The following is an 18,775-nucleotide window of genomic DNA, read 5'->3' as shown; positions in this document are numbered from 1 at the left end:
GTTTAATATGTTCGCTGCGTTAAGACTGGTACCACACTTTTCCGAGGAGGAGGTTAATGAGTTTTTTGTGTCATTTGAGAAAATTGCTAAGAAGCTTGCTTGGCCAAAGGATATGTGGACAACATTAGTTCCAGTGTCGTTTGGTGGGCAAAGCTCAAAGGGTCTATAATAATCTTAGTGACGATCTCTCCGCGGATTACGACACAGTAAAAAGTATTGTGCTGAAAGCTTATGATTTGGTGCCTGAAGCATACAGGCAGAAGTTTCGTAATCTGCGGAAGGATCTTGACGTCACCTATATTGAGTTTGCTCGAAAGAAAGTTCAGTTTCTCGATGACTGGCTGAAATCAAAAAGAAGTAGGACAAATTTTGGTTAAACTGAAAAAGCTCCTTTCTGGCAGAGGAATTTAAAGGAAACGTGAGTCGTGACTTGCGAATTCATTTGGAGGAGTTGAAGCTCGACTCCATTCAGGAAATAGCAGTTGCTTCCGACGAGTATGTGTAAATCTCATCGCTTGGCGATAGACTTTTTTTGTGTTCCCTACGACTGTCATTCGTAAGTATTCTGGTTCCTCCCATCTCCTGGGATATCTTAGTAGAGTAGTTCTTCTTAGCTAAAGGAGATGATTCAAACAGATAAGTTGAACAAAGATAACAACTTTATTCTGTAACTCCATACTAGGAGATGCAGCTCGGTCGGAAGACCGATATGTTTGATGGTTGGGCGCGGAAACTGCCATTCTAAAGCATCGCGTCGATAGCGGAAAACATTAGCTATCTCAGCAATTCATATAAAAACATACGTAGTCCGCCGGCTCGGGAAGTTACAAGTTTCCGGCGTAGGTTAACAGGTCAAACCGCTTCCCATGGAAGTTGTTGTGCAAGTTATCATAAACATAAAATGTTGACAAAGCTCTGAGCTAGACCAGGCTACTGCAGACGCAGCATAGCGTAATCTAGATCTGCTTTTGGTCACGTAGGACCCTCCTAATGCCATGACCTCAGGTCATGGGTTATATTTACAGATCCTGTACATTGAATAAATGTATTTATTACATATGCACTTACCCATCGGGAGGAACCCCTTAGGAAAAGGATTAATCAGGATAGGTTCTCCCCCCATGAATATAATACACGTAGTAATAATTGTCAGTCTTCTAGAGGTACATTAAGGTCAAATAATGACGAGTCAGAAAAATATCCAATCAAGACAGAAGCGTAAGTGGCTCGCGTAGTTTCGTTAAACAGTCGTAGATCGGTAATGGTGGTAGTAGTAGTGGTAGAAATTTTGGTAGTAGTAGTAGTAGTAGTGTGAAGTATTATTGGTGCACAAGACGGGGCACGTAAAGGCTAATTGTTACGGTTGGAAAAACTTTCAGGAGAGGAGGTCTAATCCAGTAAAACATTGTTGTAGCTGAAAAAAACGGCAAACTTAAAGCAAAGTATGGAACAGGAAAAGTGACTAAAATTTAAGAGGTATATTTCTGACGGGTCTATGTTTGTTGGTAACAATGAAAAAACAAAGGTTTGTTTAAAGTATTACGGGGGACTCTGGAGCAGCACAGGTCTCTCATATTAAAAAACTGCTGTTCCAAAGGATTTTGTATTTTCCAACGATGAACTTGTGGTTGGGTTGGTGGTTTTCCGAACCTCTATTACGTTTCTTTGCCTTTAGAGAAGTTTAATATTCACACCAAGTATTTTAAAGGGACTGCTAAACTGGCTATGGTAGACAGTTTGCCAGTTCCCGGTATTCACCTCCTCTTAGGGTATGATTTGGCTGAAGGTGAAGGTGCAGTTGATATATATGTCCAATTTTGACTCCTGAATGTGACTTGTGAAGGCGATTGATATTGAAAACTAATTTTATAAGCCTGTCTTCTGTAGTAACCGATCTAGAGTCGGGAGATGGGGATCTCGAGGATGTTGACCTAGATTTATATAAAGTTAGGGGACAGACCAAATGACGTGACATGAGGACTGGTAGTAGTAATAAGCAAAGTAATTAATTGGGGGATGACGTAAACTGGGACGCTAAGGCGTTCAAAATGGCACAGAGTAAGGAGTTTTTTCTAATTTAGAACTCGGCAATCCCGAGGATTTGGTGAAACCAGTATTTGTCAAAGAGAGAGGTTTGCTCTACAGGTTGAGCAGGGTCGGCTAATGCACCTGCCCACCAGGTTAGAGTCGTTGCAGAACAATTGGTTGTCCCGCCCGGAAAGGTACCGGAATAAATTGATGTATTTAGCCACATGAAAATGATTTGTCGGGACCATTTTGGTGTTATTTTTGAAAACCTTTTCAAAAGGTTGCTGAAAAACATTTCTTTTTTTGGCCTGGGATGCTTGTAAGGACATTAAGACACGTATATCTTGTGATGTGTGCCAGTTGGTGGGGACACCTAACCAGAAAAAAAAATACCCAAGGCTCCTTAATTCCTATACCCTCCGTGGGCGAACCCTTTAGGGAGGTGATAATTGACGTAGGGTGGGCCCCTGCCGCGGACGCACGGTGGAAAGAATAATATATATTGTCTATTGTTGATAGAATGTCTCGCTTCCCTGAGGCTATCCCATTGAGGAGTATACGGTCCGAAAAGGTTGTTGAAGTGTTGGTGGTTTCTTTACCAGATTTGGTTTTCCTAAGGTAATTCAGAGTGACTGTGGCACTAATTTCACGAGTAGGTATTTTGAAAAGAAAATGAATGAGTTTGGTATTAAACACGTGAAGTCTGCACCGTATCACCCGGAAAGCCAAGGCCAGGTGGGAAAGGTTCCACCAAAACCTTGAAGTCTGTGTTGAAAAAATTTTGTTTAGAGACTGGGAATGATGGGTTAAGGAATTACCTTACGCATTGTTGCAATACGATTTGATCCCCAATGAGTCAATGGGTCTCTCTCCTTCCAGCTTATTTTGGCCACTGTGTTCGAGGCCCATTAGATGTGAGAGGAAACAATGGGAGGGAGAGAACTCCCGAAATTAATGCATTGGAATTACTTTTCAGATTTGCAGGAGAAATTGCTTAGAGCACGGTCTTTGCTCAGGAACATTTGGCGAAAGCCCAGGCCTCGATGAAATTGAAGTATGACGTTAAAACACGAGATAGGCTATTTAATGTAGGTGACAAGGTGTTGGTTTTACTTCCTATGCCTGGCAATCCCCTGAAAGCGGAATTCTCAGGTCCGTGGAAGGTTCTGAAGAAAATTAACAATGTAAATTACCTGATTGAAACTCCTGATAGGAGAAGAAAAACCCGTATTTGCCATGTTAATATGATAAAATCTTTTATTGACAGGTCTGTAGAAGAATCTGTAGTACCTATTTCTGTAGTTAGTGTAGAAAATGAACAGTTTATGAGCGATAAATTGCTGTTAGCCCAAGTGGTTTGGAAAATAATTCTGATGTTTTAAATAATCTGAATACTAAATTCAGCACTTAGATGCAGAAAAAAGCTGCACCTCTAATTAATTTAATTAACGAATATAAAGATCTCTTTCAGGATGCACCTGGTAGGACCCATATTTTACAAACACGGACGTTGACCTGTGGGGAGGCTCAGCCTTATTAAGCAATGTCCATATAGACTGAACCCCCACCCTCAAGAGAGAAATAGTCAGGAAGGAAGTTAAATACCTGCTAGACCATAACTCATTAAACCGAGCTGCAGACTCCTTGGAGCTCCCCTGTAGTTTTGGTTAAGAAGGAGGATGGTCAGCCTAGGATGTGTTTTGACTACCGCAAGGTCAACTCTGTAACAAAAACGGACTCGTTCCCTTTGCCCAGGGTGGAAGACTGTATAGATAGAGTGGGATCTGCCCGTTATATTAGTAAATTTGACCTGTTAAAAGGATATTGGCAGGTCGGTCTTACACCCCGGGCAAGGAAAATATCGGCCTTTGTGACGGGTGACGGCCGCTATGAATGTGAGGTGATGCCTTTTGGCATGAAGAATGCCGCCGCTACCTTCAGAGGCTGATGAACTTCATTACATGTGAATGGAGGGTTGTGTGGTTTATATTGACGACCTTGTGATTTACAGTGATGATTGGGAAAACTCATCTTAAGAGGATAAGAGCGCTGTTCGAGGTGCTGAGGAGGTCTGGTGATAAATTTAAAGAAGAGTGATTTTACTCAAGCGAAAGTGGTTTATTTAGGACATGAAATTGGCTTGGGTAAGATCGCTCCTAAGAGAGCGAATGTTGAGGCAGTTACAGCCTTCCCAGCTCCTCGAAACAAGAGAGGTATTCGTAGATTTTTGGGTGTAGTTGGTTATTATAGAAAGTTTATTAAGAATTTTTCTGACCTTGCTAATCCCTTAACAAAATTTGTTAAAGAAAGATGTACGTAAAATTTATGTGAATAACGAGTGTCAGGATGCATTTGAAAAATTGAAAAGGTACTTAATAACCATCCTTTGTTACGTTTCTCCCGATTTTTCCCCTTGCCTTTTTGTTGGTCTCAGATGCCAGGGTGACACAGTTTAGCTGCTGTCTTGCTGCAGGAGGGTGAAAATGGCACCTCGCATCCAGTCGCCTACTTTTCCAAGAAGTTGCTACCGGCAGAGAGACGTTACTCAACAATTGAGAAAGAGGCTTTATGCTTAGTGAAAGCCATCATACATTTTGAAGTGTATTTATCTTCCTCAGTATGTCCAATAAAGGTCTTTACAGATCATAATCCCTTAATTTTTATTAATAAATTAGAGATAAAAATCAGCGTATTTGCTCTGGAGTCTTTTACTCCAAGAATATAACCTTTCTATTTGTCACGTGGCTGGAAAAGACAACGTAGTCCCTGATGTTCTTTCCCGGACATTCGGTGATGAAAAGGATGTTGTGGCTATCCAAGAGTAGTTGTGTAAGGGTAAAGGACTCTGCATCAATCCCATTTGAGCAATTGTTTTTTTTTTTTTTTCAGGTGTTGGGAAGATTTCTTAATATAAGTTTGAGGTTCACATTATTTATATATAATCTTAAGAGTTGATATTAGTAATGTTTAAGGATAGTGGTTTTGGGTTTTATGAAATATTTGTTTTTGATATCTGCATTTACTTTTGTGTGACTGAAATGAAAATTTTACTTGATATATCCATTTTGCTTTTAAAGCACAATGCTCATATTTTTGCTTGCGTTACAAATTACTAGTTTAATATTGGCTAGGAGTTACCTTTCTAAAAAAAAAATAATAAATTATTTTTTTTCCTTGTCCCGGGGAGCTGTAATCCATAATTACTTTAAATATTTTGTTCGTGGTTTATGTCATTTGTTTTAATTAAGTCACGAAAAGTTCTCTTGAAACATTCTTTTATCCCCGGCCAAGGTTTTGTTTGTGTTCATTTGTATAGTGTTTATTCACCATATTTTTTTTGCCTTTCATGTTTTGTGGAGCGGACTACCCGTCTTCAGTGCTTCGCTTGTCGAACTGCCCCATTACGTGGTTATGCTTTCGCTCTCTCTCCCTTTACCTGGAGTGCGTTTTTGGCAGCGGGGCAGAGAATATCGGCTCCCCACAGAGGAGGTCTTGCAGCATTTTTCACGGCTTAATTATCGGAAGATATTTGTTCCTGATCCTGCAGCTACCATTGAATTTGAGAGGCTCCTGCTAATGAATTTTAGCCTCACTTATAAGCATTGCAATTGCTTTTGTGCTGCTGCTTGCCACTGCTGCTGGTGTGCCGTATGTTTGACCTCCTGGAGTCATCAGGAGGCCTTCTAGTGGCGAAGAACGGTAAGCGGACCGTATATGTTCTTCCCCCGCCTGCTTACATAATATACAATTTACGTTGCCCTGGTGATCCCCTCGGTGCAAGAACACCTCTAGTGATCCGGAAGCAGGACAATCACTGTTGATGCGTTATACTAATCTTTGATTAGTATAAACGCTATTATCTCTTCAGTGTATATTATCGTCAATTTAGGACATATTATTATTATAAGGTGTATTACGATTAATAATTATTGTGAAATTCATTAGGTTTTAAGGTTTACTTCACTCTGCAACTTCAACTGTCGTATGCTAGGGAAAGTGTGTGTTTTTTTTCTGCCTTCCTACACCTTTCTTTCTCTTCGACTGAGGTATAAAAGTTAGGTAGGCGCGTGATGGTTCGAGTGTTATTATTGTAAAGTAGCGTATGTGTTTTTCCAGTTCCTGAGAAAGCTTTCGAGGGACTATTTTTGTAATTTAAGATATTTTTGTTAATTAAATTTATTGTTAAGTTTGATTCAGTGTTTTTTGTATCCCTCTTTGAGATTGTTTTTTGCTTTGTGAATTTTTTGTGTTGCTGCTGGTTTCTTGCCTGGTATTTTGGCACTTGCCAGTCTGAAAAGAACCCGGGTGAATATAATCAATCTTAAGTTCATTACAATATATATATATATATATATATATATATATATATATATATATATATATATATATATAATATATATATATGCGCATGTATGCAAGTATGCAAAGTGCACTGGTCACAACCTCCCGACCGTGGTGAGGTGGTTAACTTTGCCTCCTTTTGGTATTCCAGGTGCGGGTTCAAAAATCTGCCAAGGGGCGTCAGATTTCTTCCTTTGGTTCTTCATTTGAATCCAAGGCTTCCTTTTTACAAGATTATCCAAGAAGTAAGAAGAAATCGAGAAGTTGAAAGGGCAAATATCGGTGTTATGATTATATATAGATATATATATATATATATAATATATATATATATATATATATATATATATATATATATATATATATATTTATATCTATGTATATGTCTATATATATATCTATATCTATATATATATATAGGTATATAGATATATATAGTAGATATAGATATATAGATATATATCATATATATCTATATATATATATATATATATAGTAGTATATATATATATATATATAGATATATCTATATATATGATATATGATACATATAGATATATATCTATATAATATATATATATATATATATATATATATATATATATATATATATATATATAGATATTATATAATATATATATATATATATATATATATATATATATATATATATTATATACACCACCGTTCGGAACTGGAATGCTAAACCTTACTATATCTGTACTTACATCGGAGAATTAAGTTAAAATATGAGGTTTATCCAGTCTGCACTTGCTTGTTGATATCTTGTAACATTTCGTGTTCTAGTGTCTAACTAGACGGAAAGGTGTGCCTTAATGTCAATGGAATCATCTAGATCTCGGAACAAGGAGATGGACATTCTTCTTGCTGAAACCCATCGCTCTCGCTCTCTCTTTCGTTAATCACTAGGGACCCTTGGTCATGTTTTTGTCCTGTGCATGCGCTAGATCTCATGCGTCTTTATAATGATTTCCTTTTCCAAGGGTGGTTCAATATTTTTGTGAGCCTAAATGCGCCTTCAAATTGCTCTGTTCATCTTATCATCTATTCTGTGACTCTCGGTTAAATGTATTGTATTATTTAATTGTCACAGATGAATGTAAGTCATAAATTACTTGAGTCGTCTTTGGTAATCTTATTTCAGCTTGCAAATATACGTCCATACGCCTTGTTTATGTATTTGTATGACTGATTATTTTGTATATATATATATATATATATAATAATATATAATATATATATATATATATATATATATTAACACATGGCAATTCGGATTTGATGAAGGAGTTCCAGTGACACCACATGCTATAAGAGAGAGAGAAGACTTTATATAAACTGAATGCCGTGGAAACAGCCTTCATCTTTAATGCTACAGCCCTTAGAGAAGGCCTACTACATAATAAGAAGAAGAAGAAGGAGGAGGAGGAGGAGGAGGAGGAGGAGTGGTGGTAGTAGCAGTTTGGATTAGAGATTTTTCCCTTCAATATCTGAAAGAAAAAGAAAAATTCCTGATACAGATTAGCTCAGCTTACACATAAGACAGAAGAGATATTCAGAACCGCTTAATTACGTAACCCCAACGAGAAACTTCCCCGGGTTCCTTGGGTTATCACCGAACGAAGTATTTCCACGATAACCTGCAGTTCCGCGGAACTTTCCTTCCTAACCAATCGGTTTCGCGGGAATGATCGGCGAAGCGAGAAGCAGTCAGACTCTGGACTATAGTGATTCCTAGATCTGGAGGAGTCTGTCATGTATTCCCGTTGTTTATCCTTCCCATATATTGCAAACTCGAGCGCTTAATGATTATCATGAGTCGGAATCATTTGTCAATGGAGGCGCTATTGTCCGCCGTATTGCCAGTTGCTGTTGCAATTGTTATTGGCCCGATGCTAATAAATTACACTTCTGAGGTATTGCTTATAAGTTATCCATAGTAAGTTGAGCTTCTGAGATCGTATTGCTTGCAATAATGAAATCTATAAGTATCCCATAGTAAATTGCACTTTTGGGATCGTATTGCTTTTAATAATTAACTCTATATATAATCTATAGTAGATTATATTTTTGAGATCGTAAAGCTTTTAATAATGAAATTTACATGTATTGCAAGGTTGATTACACTTTTGAGATTGTATTGTTTTTAACAATTAAATCTTTAAGTGTTCCATAATAAATTACACTTTTGAAATCGTAAAACTTTTTAATAATGAACTCTGTAAGTATTTCTTGGTAAATTACACTTCGTATTTAAATATATAAATATCCCATAGTGAATTATTTGAGATCATATTGTTTTTAATTATTAAATCTATTAGTATAGCATTGCGAATTACACTTCTGAGTAGGTATTGTTTATACTGATAATTAAATTTATCAGTATTCCATACCAAAGTACACTTCTGAGATCGTATTTCTTATAATAATTAAATCTATAAGTATTCCATATTAATTCTTTTCACATACTGAAAACGCGAATATTTAATTATTACCAAAACCAATACCTGTGCCTGCAACATTGGTAATCGTCCAGTTCACTCCGTTGCTATGCTGTAACTTTGAACTAAGGCTACAGAGTAACATACGTTTGAGATCGCTGCATATATTAGAACAGATATTATGCAAATGTTCATTTAATTAAAGGTATGTCGATGGGCATGGTAGACTTACCTGTGACGTTCAGTTTTGTATTATTAATGGACTACAGCTCTAAGGTATCCGGTATCTTATTACAAAGACACCTGCGTTATTTATTAATTAGATACATTAGAATGCAGATTTATTAGATAAATTACGGAACGTTTGTTTGCAGTTTTACAGTCACAGAAAGAGAGTTTAAGGTTGGGTCATTGATTAAACAGATTATTCCTCATTCTTTCTGCCGAGTAGAGAGAGAGAGAGAGAGAGAGAGAGAGAGAGAGAGAGAGAGAGAGAGAGAGAGAGAGAGAGCTCTTATACATATATTTCCAGTTATCGTTCTGTTTTAGCAATTTATTTATTTATATGAATTTATATAATTCCGGTTCAGTGGTGAACAGAGACTGGTTGTGGTATTCTGAATCCTGACTTGTGATGTAATTGAAAGAAGGCGTCTGATTTTAACGTAGAATCATTCTTAATCTTGCGAATGTGTAATTTATCTGTTGATTAATTCGATTTCCTTTCTTATCATGGAAGACTTAATCTTTCTTGAGGTGTCTTTTGAGTTTGGGTTTGTCGTATCCCATAAAAAATGTTGACCTTGACGTCTGTTTGTAAGACAAATTCATGAAAAGAAGGTTTCCATAAAACAACCAGAAAACTAGACTTCAACGAGACCAGAAATTCTTTCTTTTCTATGTAGAAGTCATAATTGCCAAAAGACTTTTTATAAATGATTCGTTTTCAGTTTATTTTGCTCGCTTGCAATGAGTCATAAGTAGAAAGGTACAGCGCACTACTTTGTGAATCAATAGCATTGCAATATTTTAAATTTTTTTATTCCTTTTATAATTCTTTGAAATAACATTTCTTAATTATATTTCTCGTTTTTTTTGTGGGTGTGGGAAGGAATAGGTAGTTGACTGGAAAAATTGATTTTTTTTAATTTGTATTAGAAGAGTGTGTAAAACATAACTTTTCAAAAAATTACAATACAGTTCATTGTTGCGGTCATTTAACCTAATTTGTTTTGATTGTATCTCTTTTCTGGAAATACGGAACTGGGCAGTAAAGTTAAATATTACTTTATTTTCATAAGAAGATTGTTTAAAACATAACTTGAAACGCAGTAAATTTCGTTGTTAAAGAATACACCTACAATTTATCGTTTGCAGGCTAATACTTCTTTCCACGAACAGATATTCCAGATGAATCTTATGATGGAAAATTCGAATATAAATTCTTGTTGACTAACACTGTTGACAGTTGTCTCTATCCGTTTATGACAAAGTTCGTCCTCGTCAGCTGCCAAATCCCTTCCACATGACTTCCGGATATGCCAATGAGGATCCGGAGAAGCTGGGAAATTTTATTCATAGAAAAATTAAGTGCTAAAAAGAGAACCGTCTGAAAAAATGACCTCAGAGTTCCGCCATCTTTTGTTTACATTTCTTTTCCGGATGAACATTTGCATGTCATTGTGGACAGAATGATGCCGATGCATAAGCAGAGGCTGCTGGGCTGTGATGTAGTTCTACGACGTCATTGTGTCTGAGAGCCGTCATTGTATCTCACATTCTTCTTCCTTTTATTTATTTTTTTTTCCTGGGAAGATCAAAATTAAATAAATAAAACTGACAACTGTGTTAGTCAACGAGAATTTATATCAGAATATCTGTTCGTGGAAAGAAGTATTAGCCTGCAAACGTTAAATTGTAGGTGTATTCTTTAACAAGGAAATTTACTGTGTTTCAAGTTATGTTTTAAACAATCTTCTTATGAAAATAAAGTAATATTTAACTTTTCTGCCCAGTTCCTTGTTTCCAGAAAAGAGAAACAATCAAAACAAATTAGGTTATATGACCGCAACAATGAACTGTATTGTAATTTTTTTAAGTTATGTTTTACACACTCTTCTAATGAAAATAAAAAAATTCAATTTTTCCAGTGAGATTCGTCTAGAATATCTGTTCATGGAAAAGAGTATTATCCTACAAATGCTAAGTTGTATGTCCTCAACAATGGAATATACTGAAAGTGTTTCAAGTTATGCTTTATATAATCTTCTTATGAAAATAAAGTGATATTCAATTTTTCTGCCCAGTTCCTTATTTCTAAATTTACCGTTTTTAAACGTTGCAGGAGGAAGATTTTGATAGTGGTTCGTCCACGCTGTGAAGAATTTCCTATTTTTTTTTACTGATTGAATATTCTTCACATGGGATGAAGTAAAATTTTTCCTTATGCATGTATCTTATAAATAATTATTTTGACACTAAAGTTATTATACACCGACATTTTATTGTATTCAAGTGATCTCGATGATTGGATACGTTTTTATCTTTTTTACGAAAAATAAGCTTCTGCAATTTCATTATTAACCTAGTTATGTTAAGCTTTTTTTGCTCTTTGTTGTATACATATTAAAGGCTAAATTGAATCCTTCAGCTTCATAAAATCTTTCAGTGAGAATGGAAAGCGGAATATGATCCCATAAAAATATACCCACCCATGTATGCATGATATATATATATATATATATATATATATATATATATATATATATATATATATATATATATATATATAATATATATATATCTATATCTATATATATATATATATATATCTATATATATGTATATGTATATATATAAGTATATATATATATATATATCTATATATATATATATATATATATATATATATATATATATATATATATATATACATATATATATTTATATATATATGTATGTATGCATATATATAAGTATATATATATACATATATATATATATATATATATGTATATATATATATATATATATATATATATATATATATATATATATATATATATATATATAATATATATTATATATATCATATATATATATATATATATATATATATATAGAGAGAGAGAGAGAGAGAGAGAGAGAGAGAGAGAGAGAGAGAGAGAGAGAGAGAGAGAGAGAGACTTCAACATTACACTGACGATAATTTCTGTATCATTGATAAAGTAAATTATTTCTTGGTTAGTATTAATTGCCTAACCATATGCTGCTAAGGTATCTGTAAATTCCCTTTTAGTTTTCGAAAACAAAACTATTGTGCCGGCTTTGTCTGTCCGTCCGCACTTTTTTCTGTCGGCACTTTTTCTGTCCGCCCGCAGATCTTAAAACCTGCTGAGGCTAGAGGGCTGCAAATTAGCATGCTGATTATCCACCCTCCAATCATCAGACATACCAAATTCCAGCCCTCTAGCCCTCTGTAGTTTTTATCTGATTTTAGGTTAAAATTGCCATAATCGTGCATTCGTCAACGATATAGGACAGGTCACCACCGGGCCGTGGTTAAAGTTCCACCGATAGATAGATGTATTTTCGGTGACCTTGATTATACGCTGTACAGAAAACTTGATCTTAAAAACTACGGAGGCTAGAGGACTGCAAATTAGTATGGTGATCATCCACCCTCCAATCGTCAAGCATACCAAATTGAAGCCGTCTAGCCACGGTAGTTTTTATTTTATTTAAGGTCTAGCGGTGCCAGACGCCGACACATCTTCACTTAACCGCATCTGGGGAGCAACTGAGCGCTGCCCATTCGTGGCTGAGAATTTCATACTGCAGCGCATCAAGAGTTTCAAGCAGCATTAAACGCTGTACAGAAAACTTCGGCGCATTTTTTACTTGTTTTATTTCGTCATTGGAATGTCACTGTTAAGCGAATCATTCATTATGAAAAAAAGCGAACAAGCAATGAAAGCATGATTTGTGCCCTGCTAGTTACACGAACAAGAACTAAAGATTGTTTTCCTAGGAAACACAATTATAATATATGTTGTATTTCAATGGAGCGATGAACTTTCGTTGTATCTGTATTTGTCCCGGCTATCTTTTCAAAGTCCTTTTTCCATTATGTTTTTACATTTGAATAATTTGTTCATCTGGTCTTTGAAACAGCCGTGCTCGTGTTTATGAGTTTATGTGTAGTATATATATGTATGTGTTTGTGTATATATATACATTATTTATATATATATACATATGTATGTGTGTGTATGTGTGGTTTGTGTGTGTACATGCATTATACATACATACAGACAGATAACTTTCCATGGTATGAACGAAGAGAGAGAGAGAGAGAGAGAGAGAGAGAGAGTAAAAGGAACAAGTAAGAAGACGGGCAATATCATTATTCCATTCTCGACAACAACAACAGCACCGCGACAAATCCATCACCGGAAGCCGAAGCGGCGGCGAGTGAGGTTGATTATGAAGTTATGCAAGAGTACCTCATCGTTCGGGAAACCGGCTTATAACCGAATTCCGATGCTGGATTTCTGAACTCGATGCCGCCGAATGTCGCTTTGTCATCAAAGCGACAATCGGCATCCACTCATGACACAGCAGTTGGGATGCATCAGCTGATGGGAGGCGGCCCTCTAGTTAACATATATACTATATATATATATATATATATATATATATATATATATATATATATATATATATATATATATATATATATATATATATGGTCTAGACAAACTGCCCCCGGTACAACTGCCCACAGGATAATTGCCCCCCGACAACTGCCCCCGCCCCCGGGAAAATTGCCCCCGTAGACTACTGCCCCCGGGAAAATTGCCCCCGTAGGAATACTGCCCCCGGGAAAATGCCCCCGTAGAATACTGCCCCCGGGAAAATTGCCCCCGTAAAACCACTGGATAATTGCCCCTGACAAATTAAAAAAATAATTGTAGTTATTTCGGAATTTATTACCATTTTAACGTAATTACTTTATAGTAATTTCCTGATAACTATTTAATTCTTCATAGAAAAATGGTAGTAAATACGAACAATTAATGTTTTATTATTTAATAAAATACATACGAACTATTAAACCAATGTTTATTAATGTTAATAAAAATACATGATTAAAAAGATAACATTATATACTAAAATTTGTACATAGATAAGTTGCAAAAGTATTGAAAAAGGATTAAAAACTAGAATTTTAAAATTGTGGGCTATGTATCTCAAAAATTCCAATACATCGCGGTTCTCAAAGTCTTGCACAATGTTTGCTATTCTTATGCTAGAATCACGATAGCGTTTCCGCTTAGGAGGTACTGGATGCCCAGCAAGTATTTGATTGATTATGACGCTGGATAGTGCCTGTTCTCTCTTCAACACCCCCAGAAATTTCCATATATTTGGATGAAATGACGTAACGCTTGCTTGCATAAGGAGACGCTGCTCAATCAATCCACTATCATAAAGAAGAAAATCTTCACCACTAGAAGTTTCTTGTACTCGGAAGGAATGACCATGGTCTGATAGGCTTGATGGATGGGATGAGGAGCACCAGCAGCTTGTTTGTAGCGCCCTTATTGCACCGACGAATATGTCTCACGGTGTAGTTGAGTTGCAGCATCACTTGATATCGACTCAACTGTTTGGGAAATTATTTGCGTGCAGTCTCTTCGTAGCAATAGATTTAGCCTTATTTCCTGTTGTACTAACAAGACTTCACGGCGGGGTTGGTCAACAGCATGGTGATCATTTACATGGCCAACTACTTCATTTTCACAAACTTTTATTTTCGCTTTACAGTTATTATGGCGGCGTTTTTCACATTCATAAGATGTAACATTATTTGCCAATTCCTTCTGTTTCACATAGATGTATCCATCGTAAATAAGCTTCATTTTTTCACGTTCACCTTCGGACGAACTCCATGATGGGTGATGTTACTTCTTATATTTCTAAATAGACACTGGATCCTTCTTACGTTTTTTTTTTTTTGTAAACATTTGTTTGACTATACAGTTGGCGATAACTTTCGGAAATTAACTATAACTCGTACGACCGATTACCTAATTAGGAAATAACTACATAAATGGTAATAAAATTAGGAAATAGATACAGTTATTTCTTAAATGACCAATTATGTAATTAAGAAGAATATCTTCATAAACTAGTTACTAAAAAGTAATTACGTAAATGGCATCAAATTCCAAAGCATTTGTCCAGAGGGCAGTGGTTTTTACGGGGGCAATTTTCCCTGGGGCAGTAGTCCTACGGGGGCAATTTTCCCGGGGGGCAGTTGTCGGGGGGCAATTGTCTGGGGGCAGTTGTCCCGGGGGCAGCCTGTCTAGATCAATATATATATATATATATAATATATATAATATATATATATATATATATATATATATATATATATATATATATATATATATATAAATATAAATATATATATATATATATATATATATATATATATATATATAATATATATATATATATATAAATAACTCGATCACGCAACATATAAAATGTGATGCTAGTATAGATCTCGGCATTTCTGTCTCGTCTTTTCATTTTTCCTCGGTGGAATTACCTTTATATATATATATATATATATATATATATATATATATATATATATATATATATATATATATATATATATATAGTGTTTGTGTGTGTTTGTATGTGCGTGCACTCTCATTGGGGATCGGTCCCGTTGTGTTAAAAATTTGTATATACGCATGTTTGTATGTATGTATGTATATAGATACATGTATACAAACACGGCTAAGAAAGAGTGAAAGGAAAAATTTGTCTCGAATACAATTTGCAGTGACATCTCACGCAAAATTATAATATAATCTTATAATCTATGAATCATATTGCATTCCAAAGTCAGCCACTGGAGAATAGCAATTAATATTTGTTTTTTCTTATTTTTGTAACCTTCGTTTCTTTAAGAGGCTGATGTATCTATCTTTGTGGCTAGGTAGTCCTACTGGATTTTACTTTTTGATAACCAAATCAGCAGCAATATTTTTGATGATTGTTATATCTTTTGAATAGAATTTATTTTACTGTATGTCTCTCCAATTCTCCAAACAATTCCTCTCTCTTTAATATTAGGTCATGAAACAATCTGCCTGATATTCAGTGTGTAAGTTTGTAAGTTAAATGTGGAGTGTAGTTCCAATAGAGTTTCATGTGAGAGGTAGTCCGTAGGCGTGGTCCTGTAGGTACCTTATGATCGGTATGAAACGTTGACGTCATTAGCAAACATGGTTGGCAATGATTAAATCAAACTGATTTAATCAAGTGATTTAATCATTGATTTTTTCATTGCAATAATCATGATTTTTTTTTATTTGAAAGCAAACAAATGAAAAAATATGGTTTGGAGGTTAATGATAACTTAAGCATAACTGTACTGCATCTATTTATTTTGATATAAAAAAGTTGCAAGCACGTACTTTATGCCAGAACTGGAAACCTAAAAGACAACTCACTAGTAATTCTTTCATAAAATACATTTTGAGGAGAAAAAGGATTGAAAAAATCTAACAAATCAAAGAAACCAAATGAATTAAAAAAAACAAATTAAAAACTCAAATAAATCGCTGATTTTTAAATTTTTTTTTATTTAAAAAGAATTTAAAAATCACCAACCCTGTTAGAAAACGAGAATGATTCCCGGAATAAACTTGTGGATACATATTACGCGAAAATCTACGGGATCTACTCTCTTCGTTGAACTTACAACTTACCCATTTTCCTTACCGTCATCGTATGGGATAAATTCACTGAACTCAGGACCTCTGTTTTATTCCTTTCCATTTGCCATATTATGAATATTGGACAGCTTTTATCAAGCACCTATATCGGAGAGAAAAGAATTATTCGAAGAACTGAATATCAGTTCTGCCAGTTTCCTGTTCCCTTTTGTAATAACTAATAAATAAATAATAATAATAAATAATAATAATAATAATAATAATAATAATAATAATAATAATAATAATAATAATAATAATAATGATTGCAGGTCCACTATAATATCGCATGTGAAGTATAATGTCTTTAATAGATAATAAGATCTTTCGAACCTTGTACTAGGTTCATCTTAGTCATTGTCATTGTGCCCAATAATAATAATAATAATAATAATAATAATAATAATAATAATAATAATAATAATAATAATAATAATAATAATAATAATAATAATAATAATTCTCAGTCGAACAAGAAATCTCATGTATACGTTCATGTAGCTTACTTCACCTGGTACTCAAGAAACATTGCACAGGTGAGTATATACGAGCATATGATTGCAGAATTCTGTTGCCCTGTTACTTGTCACTTAGCTGTTCTTGCAGTTGAATGGCCTAAGCCTTGTTGGATGCCTGAAGCAATTTGGACTCTTGTAAACTGAGAAAGTAGAACTTAATGCTGTGCACATATCTCCTCTTCATCATCCATTGTCGTTTTCTGTAAAAGAGAACTATTGAGATGGCTTTGTCCGTCTGCCAGAACTTTTTATGTCCTCCCCAAGTTCTGAAAAACTACTGAGGCTAGAGGGCTGTAGATTTGTATGTTAATCACCCACGCACCAATCACCAAACGTAACAAAAATTGCAGCTCTCTAGCCTCAGTAGATTTTATTTTATTTAAACTTTAAGTTAGCTATAGTCGTGCGTCTTGCAACGCTATAGGATAGGCCACCACCGGACCGTGGCTGAACGCTTCATGTGCCGCAACCCATGCAGAAAACTCGATTGGACTAAGAAACATCGCTGCATTTTTTACTTTACTTATTTCTTTTAGCTAGGAGTCACGATTTCAGTTTAATTTGGCAATTACAAATGACACTGACATTTCTTAGCATACCTTTTTAACCTACAAATATTTATCGTTTTCACAGTGTTTAAAATTGGGTTATTTCAAGAATTTTCTGTGTTTTTTCTGGTTTTGCGAGGGAACGTGTATACATTTATCCTAGGGGTATGTATGGTGCCTCTCAGAAACCCCAGAAAATATTGCAAGTGGCAGCACAGGTAGTCTATACGTCTGAAAATTATCATGATAACTTATAAGAAGAATATTCATGTGTGTAATACTTATCAATATAATTCATTTACTTTACCTGACAGCATTCATGGATATCGTTTTCCTTTTTATTCATACGTTATGATTTTCAGATTCGTCGAGTCGCATTTACTGTCGGACAGCAATTAACCATTTTAACGAACAATTAAGACAGAATGACTTCAAAGGCTCCAGTGCTCTTTCAATTACTGAGACCATTAACTCTCAGAATGTAAATAAAGATCTAAATGCATTCGTAAATATCCTCATTTCATATAGAAATAATTCCTCATTAGAATATTAACCGTAATTAGCATACATTTGACTCATCCGCGCTTATTACCGTGAACAATTATGAGCGTGATTATGTAAGCTGCTTGTGTGTTCATACGCAAATGGTGTTTGCTTTCTCTAACGATCGAAGATAGCAAGTGATGTTAAAGAAAACGATGGGAAATAATAAATGAATGACAGAAAACCACATAGATGTGTAAAGTGAATCTGTAGTCATGCAACATGTTATTAGTAAGGCGAATGTAAAATGCAGAGTTATTGGCAGTAAAACATATCTATTACATCCAGGAGCGCTGCAATGTTATTCATGTACATTATATCTACTTATGTAATTCAACAATACTATTTTGCCCGTTATCGATGAGAACTTAAATTGGAATGTGTGAATGATAATCAAATCGTCAAATGTTTATTAGACATACTATATAACTTGGCAACCTGTTTCCTTGTAAACCGGTTGCTCTCTCTCTCTCTCTCTCTCTCTCTCTCTCTCAAGAGTGTAGTATATATATATATATATATATATATATATATAT

The sequence above is a fragment of the Macrobrachium nipponense genome, chromosome 13 (genome assembly GCF_015104395.2).
Source record: "Macrobrachium nipponense isolate FS-2020 chromosome 13, ASM1510439v2, whole genome shotgun sequence".
Lineage (NCBI taxonomy): Eukaryota > Metazoa > Arthropoda > Malacostraca > Decapoda > Palaemonidae > Macrobrachium > Macrobrachium nipponense.
The sequence above is the reverse complement of the archived record's forward strand: the minus strand, read 5'-3'. Positions refer to the sequence as shown.